Source organism: Giraffa tippelskirchi, chromosome 12, assembly GCF_054371585.1.
Source record: "Giraffa tippelskirchi isolate mGirTip1 chromosome 12, T2T-mGirTip1v1.2.pri, whole genome shotgun sequence".
In the NCBI taxonomy this organism is placed as follows: domain Eukaryota; kingdom Metazoa; phylum Chordata; class Mammalia; order Artiodactyla; family Giraffidae; genus Giraffa; species Giraffa tippelskirchi.
In genome coordinates this window covers 90,526,854-90,535,420 of record NC_137286.1, presented here as the reverse complement: position 1 = coordinate 90,535,420, position 8,567 = coordinate 90,526,854, and the positions used below count along the sequence as shown (strand labels likewise).

At 47.5% G+C, this 8,567-nt stretch overlaps 1 protein-coding gene across 22 annotated transcripts in view; it reads left to right on the top strand.

Moving 5' to 3' along the window:
• Nucleotides 1–2,282: 2,282 nt before the first annotated feature.
• The window catches only part of RCBTB1 (RCC1 and BTB domain containing protein 1), a 51,766-nt gene continuing 45,481 nt past the window's right edge, over nt 2,283–8,567 (top strand). For 7 of the 22 annotated variants that reach the window (XM_081547557.1, XM_081547560.1, XM_081547539.1 and 4 more), the window contains exon 1: nt 2,283–2,371. The gene's annotated coding sequence lies outside the window, so the exon portion shown is untranslated. Of the gene's footprint in view, nt 2,372–2,889; nt 3,006–6,590; nt 6,818–7,728; nt 7,891–8,567 lie in introns of those variants that run through there. The other 15 variants (XM_081547553.1, XM_081547559.1, XM_081547542.1 and 12 more) reach the window with 8 other exon arrangements.

Below are 8,567 nucleotides of genomic sequence, written 5' to 3'. Positions count from 1 at the left end.
AAACTGACTTCAGTGTCTTTGAGAAAAGTAGACCTCTTTTAGAACATTCACTGAGTGGCTGCTACCTTGGGGTCAAGCCACTTCATTCAGTGCAGATTGAGAGTCTTTATATAAACCTTCACTCAGTGGTATTGAGGATCTACCACACTGATCATCACTCAGTGGATACTGAGGGCATCAAAATAAGCCCAGAAGTCTTGTTTTAAAGAGTTTATAATCTAGGAAAGAAGATAGGGATAGATAATTTACTTCTTACCAGAACTGAATGGAACCTTTTTGAGCAATGTGAGATTTATGTATCCGAATAGGTACACGGTTCTGAAAACTACAGCTGACACCTCTGCATGAACTTCAGTTGCTGTTTCATCAGGTGGAGGATGCAGGGCAGGAGGACAAGAGTGGGTTTTGACCTGGATTTTGAAAGATGAGTAGGAGACTGATATGTTCTGATATGGGGTGTTAAAGATAACAAGAACTCGACAGTGGTTAAGGCAGTAAAAACAAGAGTTTATTCAGCAACTATTGCAATAGGGGAAAACAAACCTCACTATAGAACTGGACTCAATTCCCTTGCGGCAATAGCTTGTGATCAAAATCTGTTTTTACTTCTTTAACTACTGTTGGGCTCTGGTTTTCTTTATGGGAGGAGAGGGCATTCAGGGCATCTCAGACTGAGGCCAAAAAATGAACAAACATAAAGAGGAGTAAAGCAACTTGGGGAAAAAAATAAGTAATCCAAAGAAAATTGAGCAGTCAAGGAAAGCGGGAATTCTCTGCAGCCAGAGCATGGAGTAGTGTTGTTAGCCCTGGAAGATGAGGAAGAGTAGGCATCTTTTAGTAGATTAGCTGAGCTGTTTGCTGCTAAGTCGCTTCAGTCATGTCCGACTCTGTGCGACCCCATAGATGGCAGCCCACCAGGCTCCACCATCCCTGGGATTCTCCAGGCAAGAACACTGGAGTGGGTTGCCATTTCCTTCTCCAATGTATGAAAGGGAAAAGTGAAAAGTGAAGTCGCTCAGTCGTGTCCGACTCTTCGCGACCCCATGGACTGTAGGCCACCAGGCTCCTCTGTCCATGGGATTTTCCAGGCAAGAGTACTGGAGTGGGGTGCCATTGCCTTCTCCAAGGTGATGCTTAAAAAATGGTGTGTCTTCCTATTTAAACGGGAAAAGTAAGTTTGAACAAAATTGCTTGGAAACTTATGTTATGCCAAGAAGTTGGGACTTTATATTGTGGAGCCAGAGAGTATCCCCAGAGCTGCGCAGTACTTTATAAAGGTGACTGCACTCAATGCCTTCCCAGGTAGCTCAGTGGTCAAGAATCCGCGTGCCAATGTAGGAGATACGAGTTTCGGATACCTGGGTGGGAAAGATCCCCTGGAGAAGGAAATGGCAACCCACTCCAGTATTCTTGCGTGGAAAATTCCATGGACGTGGCAGGGTTGGGGGTCGATGGGGTCACAAAGAGTCAGACAGTCTGAACTACTGAGCATGCACACGCGCACGCACACCACACACGTGGTCGCAACAGATGACAGGCTGGATGGAGCAGCAGGTCGCATACCCACTCCCGGCCTCAGTTTTTTTCATTTATAACAAAAATAAACAAATAAAGGGTCATTTGCCGTCTTAGGTCCCTTTCCATCCTGACAACCTGCATCCGAGGTACCACTGCCTTCCTTCCATTCCCGGGGCCCTGTACCTCCCTCCCTGCTTCCTTCTGATCTTGGTGGAGGGACCACTGTCTCCATTCCTGGGCCTTAGGTGCTTGTCCACCGGTAGATTAAATGAGACGATGCTTGGGAGTTGGGGGGTGCGGGGGAGAGACATCTCTGGCCTTTTGCCCCTGGCAGCACCCCCTAAGTAACGGCCTCGTGGGCAGGCGCGCTTTGGGGCCGGGAGAAGGGTTTCCAGCCGAATATGTCCTTCTTAGGTCCCTTTCGGGTGGCTGGACGGCCCCCTCCCCACGGCCAATCATCCAGAGCGAGGGCGGCGGGAGCAGAAAGGCAGGACAAAGCCGCTGCGAGTGCCGGCAGTCACCGAGCGCGACCCGGACTCTCTGCAGAGCCTGGGGGCTGGCCTCGGACGGCCACTCGGCTTCTCGGGGAGCCCCGCGCCCGCTGGCCCGGGGCCGAGAGCCTCCGGGCTCCCAGCCCGCCCGGAGCGCGGATTTGCCCGGGGCCGGCGGGCGGGCGGGCGGCGGCGTCACGTGAGGCGGCCCGGCCCGCGTGACCCGGCGGCCCGGCCCCCGGCGCCCCCTCCAGCTCCGCCCCTTCGGCCGCCACTCGCCGGAGGTTCTCGGGCCCCGACGCCTCTGAGGTCCCGGCGGCTGGGCCTGGTGGGAAGGTGCGCGGCCGCGGCTGGCCTCTGAGGTACCCCGGCGGGACGGGGAGGCTGGGTGCGGGCTCGAGCGCACGGAGGCCCCTTCCCCTTGCTCCGCCTTCCCCGCGGGCCCGGCCGGCGCGCCCCGTTCCTCCTGCGCGCTCCCCCCGACCCGGGTCCCCGGGTCCCCGGGCCCCCGGGCCCCCGGTCCACCCGGCGCTGCGGCCAGGCGGGTGATGGGGCGGTCGGCCCCGCACCGTTAGCGCCTCTGCTAGCGTTTCATCCGAGGAGGAGGTGGAGGGACAGGGTGGGGGAGCAGCTCTGGAAAGTTTTCCCGGCTCCCTCTCTTTCGGGAGCTGCGGAGACGAGGTTTTGCTTGGAGCTGAAGTCTTGCACTGCTCTGGGCGCTTGTCTGGGCGAGAGGAGACTTCCTCCGACTCTCCCGGTCCTCCCTCGGCCCTTGCCAAGATCTTCGCATCTGCTCCTAAGCCTCAGTAGGTCGCCATACTCGGCACCGTCTCCCTTTCCCCCACAACGCGGAGTCCACCACAGGGGTTTTATTTAATAGGGACTTTGGTCCAGGAGTGCGATGAACCGAATGAAAAGACATTTCTCTAGTCCTGCCTCGGTTAACCTGTCTGCTCTATTTAAGATGACCGTCTAGGCACGCTCTACTCTGCTCTTGTAAGTGACTTTTTATGTTTATTTGCACGTAAGACACTCCGAAATCATCTGCTGCAGAACTCTGCATCTGGGGATTACAGTTTTATAAAGCAGTATCATAACACTTAAGCAAACCCAGATTCATAGTCTTATTTGGTTTTGGCCTATTCTTTTTGTAGGGAGGATTATAGCTCTTGGAGGCAAAAACTGAGTTTCTGAAGCTGGTGTGTGTTGTGGGCTGGTAACATGAAAGTATCAAGGTATATAATGCTGAAAGGAATGGGGAAAATCATTTAACCCTGACAGCAGTGTGTGGTGTGCTTTAAATTTTAGCAAGTATCTATTTGTAGTGAGCACTGGTGAATTTCACCTCTTTAGACTGCCTTCAGGATTGACTAGGTATATTTAGAGTCTATTAATATGGCAGTTAATCTGTGGAATGGATATCTTTTAATCCATTGTGCAAATACCAGTCCATTTATTAATACTTCTAGACTAGTCCTTTTTTCCTGCCCTCCCGGCGTTTCTGTTGAAGAGGAAGGGTATTCATCTTTAAAGAGATTTCTTCTGCAGTGATTTTTATGTGATCCAAACGATCAAGTTCTGAGAACTTCAGAAACCAGGTAGCTATAAAAATCAGTGCTACCAAGTTTGCCTCTTAAAAAAAATTCTTTAAAATTAAAGAGTTGCCTCTATGTTCTATGTCCAACAAAAGCTTGGCTTCATCTTAATAATCAACAGTTCAAGCTGGGAAGTCTGAGACAGTGTCCTCCTTTATCTGAAAGTCAGAGTGGGGAAGATGAAACAGAAGGGAAGTGAAAGACCTTTATTTTCATTATTACGCTGTTCCTTCTGTGTGTACTGCATTAAACAGTAAGACAGGCATGGATAACAAGGTTTGGACCCTCAAGGAATGTCGAGTGCAGGCAGACACTTAAAGAAGAATGTACATCATCTGTAATTTATATCATCTAAAGAGAACAAGTTAATATTTTGGGTGTAAGTCCTTTTAAAAAACAAACTTTTTTTGGAGTATAGTTACTTTACAATGTGGCATTAGTTTCTACCATACAACAAAGTGAATCAGCTATATGTATACATATATCCCCTTATAAGTTCTTTTTACAGAACAGATATACTGGATGTTACCCTGTTCAGATAATGAGATTTCATATTGTAAAAGGTACTGTGATACTCAAATTTAGTCCACTCCTGAGCCTAGGAGAGCCAGTAGCAAGTTCGAGTATTGAAGTACTTAGCCAAATCTATTTGATTTTTGAGTTTGTATAGAAAGAGTTAAAATAGCTGGGGAGACCTCTCTTTATATGTTTATTTAGTACAGATACATTTTAAAAAATGAGATCATATCCATGCATATGTTATATATTGTACGTTGTGAAATGACTTCAGAAAATGATGAATCCCATCTAGGGAAGATTATACTCAGACCATTCCTGAAGTCTGATGGTCTATCTCCATCCCACAGTCCCAGAAGAGAAGATTCCGTGGCTTTTGTGAGCTTAGCATCCCAAGGGGGAAAAAGAATATTTTTCCCCAAATATTCTTTTTGATGCTTAAGAAAAAGTTTGGGTTTTGGAAATAGACAAAGTCTATACCCTCTCTAGTGCTTCGATCCTGAACTCAAGTGGTATCTTGAAAACAGTCAGTAATAGCTGTCTACAGCAGTGGAAGAGTGTTCCAGAGGTGACTGCCAGCAATTTCTCCCATCCCTCCACTACCGCCCCTCCTCCCCTCAAGAGATGGAGTCTGTTTTTTCTCCCTCTGAACCTAGGCTTTCCACGTCACTTGCTTTGACCTGTAAATGTGGTGGAAGTGCTATGTGTCAATTCTGGACACAGTCTTTAAGAGCCTGGCAGCTTGAGCATTTGCTCTCTTGGGGGCCGACAGCTGGTATAGAGGCTTGAGCTAGACTAGGTGGAGAAAGACCATCTGAGAGAGTTTATGTGAACAAGGCCTGGCCTGTTTCAACCCCATTGAAGCGCCCAGTGCCTGCGATCCCAGCTGAGCCCGCTTAAAACACAGAATTGAGTGAAATAACAAATTGCTGTTGTTTTAAGCCACCGAGTTTTGGGATGGCATGTTACTCAGCCACAGATAACTGAAACAGCATAGCGCCTTGTGCAGTGAAGCCCTGGGTATGAATCTGGTTCACGTGTAAGGGATCCCAAGATAGGATCCATGAGCACAAGATTGTGGTCAACATACTCAGTGGCACACTTTAAAGATAAGTCTCTCAGTTAATTACATCTTTATTATATAGGGATGCACTAATTGAATTAAGAACAGTTTAATGAAGACTATGGCTATGTCTGAGCTTCCCTGGTTGCGCAGCTGGTAAAGAATCTGCCTGCAGTGCAGGAGACCCGGTTCAATTCCTGGGTTGGGAAGACCCCCTGGAGAAGGGATAGGCTACCCCCTCCAGTATTCTTGCCTGGAGAATTCCCATGGACAGAGGAGCCTGGTGGTCTACAGTCCATGGGGTCGAAAAGAGTCGGACACGACTGAGCCGCTAAGCACGGCACAGCACATGGCTGGCTATATCTTGTACTCCACTAGATGATGGTTAAGTCAAAAGACAGTTTCTTTTATGTAATTGGTTATTATTTGTATATGTGATTGTTATTATCAGTCCTAAGTTAACACTTGGTGATAGCGGTGTCTGACATGTTTTAGAGGAATTGCCCATTGTTGAGATGTTGGATGTGTGGTGTTCCTTGAAGTTTACCACTTGATGAATGTAGCATCATCATTATGATTGTAGTCCTAAGTACAGATGCAAGATCTGCTGCAGTGAACACAAGTCTGGGAAGTGCTTTGCTTTCAAGGGTCAAGGAGAATGAATTGTATGCAAGCTGTCATTTCTAATGAATATGATATAGGACTTCAAAAAACCACTGATGGATTTTTCAGGGGCAGTTCTTATTGCCTTTTAAAAAAATTATTTATTTATTTGGCTATGCAGGTTCTTAGTCTTGGCCTACAGGATCTTAGTTGTGGCACGTGGAATCTGTTAATAGTCCTCTGACCAGGGATGGAACCCCAGCCCTCTGCACTGGGATTGGGAAGTCTTAGCCACTGGACCACCAGGGAAGTCCCCTTATTGTCTTTAAATGAAAAAAATCATCTGAGCAGCTTTTCATTCCAATTCTGGTTCAGTTAAAAACAAAAAAAATCTAAAAAACCCTCTTTTCTGGAGAAGAAAATCTCATTGGAGATCAGATGAGTGCTTGTATAGACTTACAGTCCCCACCTCCCACTGGACTCCGTGTAGCATCTTTTTAGGGTTCCCTGGTCAGTGTTCTTTCCCGTCATCCCTGGTGGCTGCTTCAGACAGTTCCACCCCCGCCCCCCCCCTTTTTAAGATTTTTTGATGTATACCTTTTTTTTTTAAAGTCTTTATTGAATTTGTTCAATATCGATTCTGTTTTATGTTTTGGTTTTTTGGCCATGAGGCATGTGGGATCTTAGGTCCCCGACCAGGGATCAAAGCTGCACCCCCTGCATTGGAAGGTGACCTCCAGGGACGTCCTGCCCTTATTGGTTCGCTCCGTCTTTCGCTGCTACCTCCCTTCTTACTCTCAACAGAAAGCCTTCCCTCTTCGTTCACAGGGAGAATTGATGAAAGAGAATGCGCTCAGGTGCAAATCAAACCCAGGAGATACCACCTCACACCCACTAGGGTGATTATAATGACAAAGACAGACAATCAGATGGAGAAGCTGGAACCCTCTACATTGCTGGTGGAACTGAAAAATGCAAACTCTCAGTAGCCAAGAGAGAGCAATCAAGAAGGAAATTACCTCCAACCTCAGGTTCTCCGACCTTTTAAATTCCTTTTCATCACCTTTCACATGCTCTCAAACCATTGCAACCTGGCCTTATTCACCCACGGCCTCCCTGAGGAGACTTATTCTTACAGTTGCCAATAATTTTTGGTAAATCCAACAGACCGTTCTCAGTCCTCACCTTGTTTGGCCTCTCAGCAGCATTCGACCCGGACACTGCCTCCTTTGTGTCCCTGGGCTTCTGTGACACCCTCCTGGTTTTCTTGCTGCCCTGCCTCTTCCTCCCGCCTCTGTCGTGAAGCCCTGGCTTTCCCTTTGCTGTTGGAGTTCCTTTGAGTTCCGTCCAAAACCCTCTTCTCTTCTTACTCCACATGCTTTTTCCTGAGTGATCTCATGCCAAATTTCCAAGTCTCCAATCCAGATCTCTTTCTTTTTAAAATTATTATTATTATTTTTTTGAAGTAGAGTTGATTTGCAGTGTTAGTTTCAGGTGTACAGCAAAGTGATTTGGTTATACATATGTGTGCATATCTATACAGATCTCTTTCTTGATCTTCAGATTTATAAATCTGTCTATTCTACATACCCACTTTGATATCCCACAGGTAGCTAAAATGCCCAGAGTAGAATTCCTCATCTCCCCCTGAAACTTGCTGCATTCTCTCCCGTTCTCTCCCGTCGCGAGTGGTTGTTGCAGATCCCTCATTGCCTGAGCCGAGCATCTGAGTGTGAGCCTTGGCTCTGCCTTTCCCTTACGGAGCTTCCTCCTCCCATTCAGTCAGTTACAGAATGCGTTTGAATCTGTCTCTGGGTTGTTTTCTCCACTTCTGTTTCCCCGGCATAGACTTCCATTCTTTGTTCCCTGGTTACCGCAGCCACCTTAGGCCCTGGGTGTGTCTTCTCCGTCATCCCCATCTAGTCTTGACATTCTCTCGAAGTTTCCTCCACAGACATCTGATCACGCCGCTTCCGTGCTTAAGTTCCTTTGGTGGTTACTCATTGCTCTTTGGGATGGACTAAGCTTTGTGGCCACCTGATGCGAAGAGCCGACTCACTGGAAAAGACGCTGATGCCTGGAAAGATTGAGAGCAGGAGGAGAGGTGGGTGACCGAGGGTGAGACCGTTAGATGGCATCACGGACTCGATGGGTGTGAGTTCAGGCAAGCTCTGGGAGATGGTGAAGGACAGGGAAGCCTGGCCTGCTGCAGCCCATGGGGTCGCAAAGAGTCGGACACGACTGAGTGGCTGAATAGCAACAAGCTCTTTGCAGCAAGCGTGGTCATGCTGTGGTTAGCATCTATTTCTGTGCCTTGAAACCGCCGCCCCGATTCCATGAAGTTCTGCTGGGGGTGAGATTGGCTCTGTGTCTTGTTTACCTAGAGGATGTCCAGTAAACACTTACAGAGTGAATATAGTGTGCTTCTGCCCATCCATTGCTGGAATTGTAGTTTGGCTTTAGGCCATCACAGGGCTCAGGGATACTCTTCATGCAGTGGAGAGTAGTAGGTGAAATCATTTTAGAGATGTCCCTGGAGGAGAGGTTCATGACACCAGAAATAGATTTGAACTTGGCCCATCCATTTTTTTAACTATTCACTCGTCTATTTTTATGCAGCCTATTTTGCTAAGTCTGCATGCTTGATGCAACAAAGAATAGAAGCGTAGAAAAAAATTATTTGTAGTCATGGAGATTTCTGGTTTCCTTTTGAAAATAAAAGTATGTCGTGAAAGCAGCATGGCTTCACAGCCCTGAACGTTACCCTCTTTTGTTGCTAGT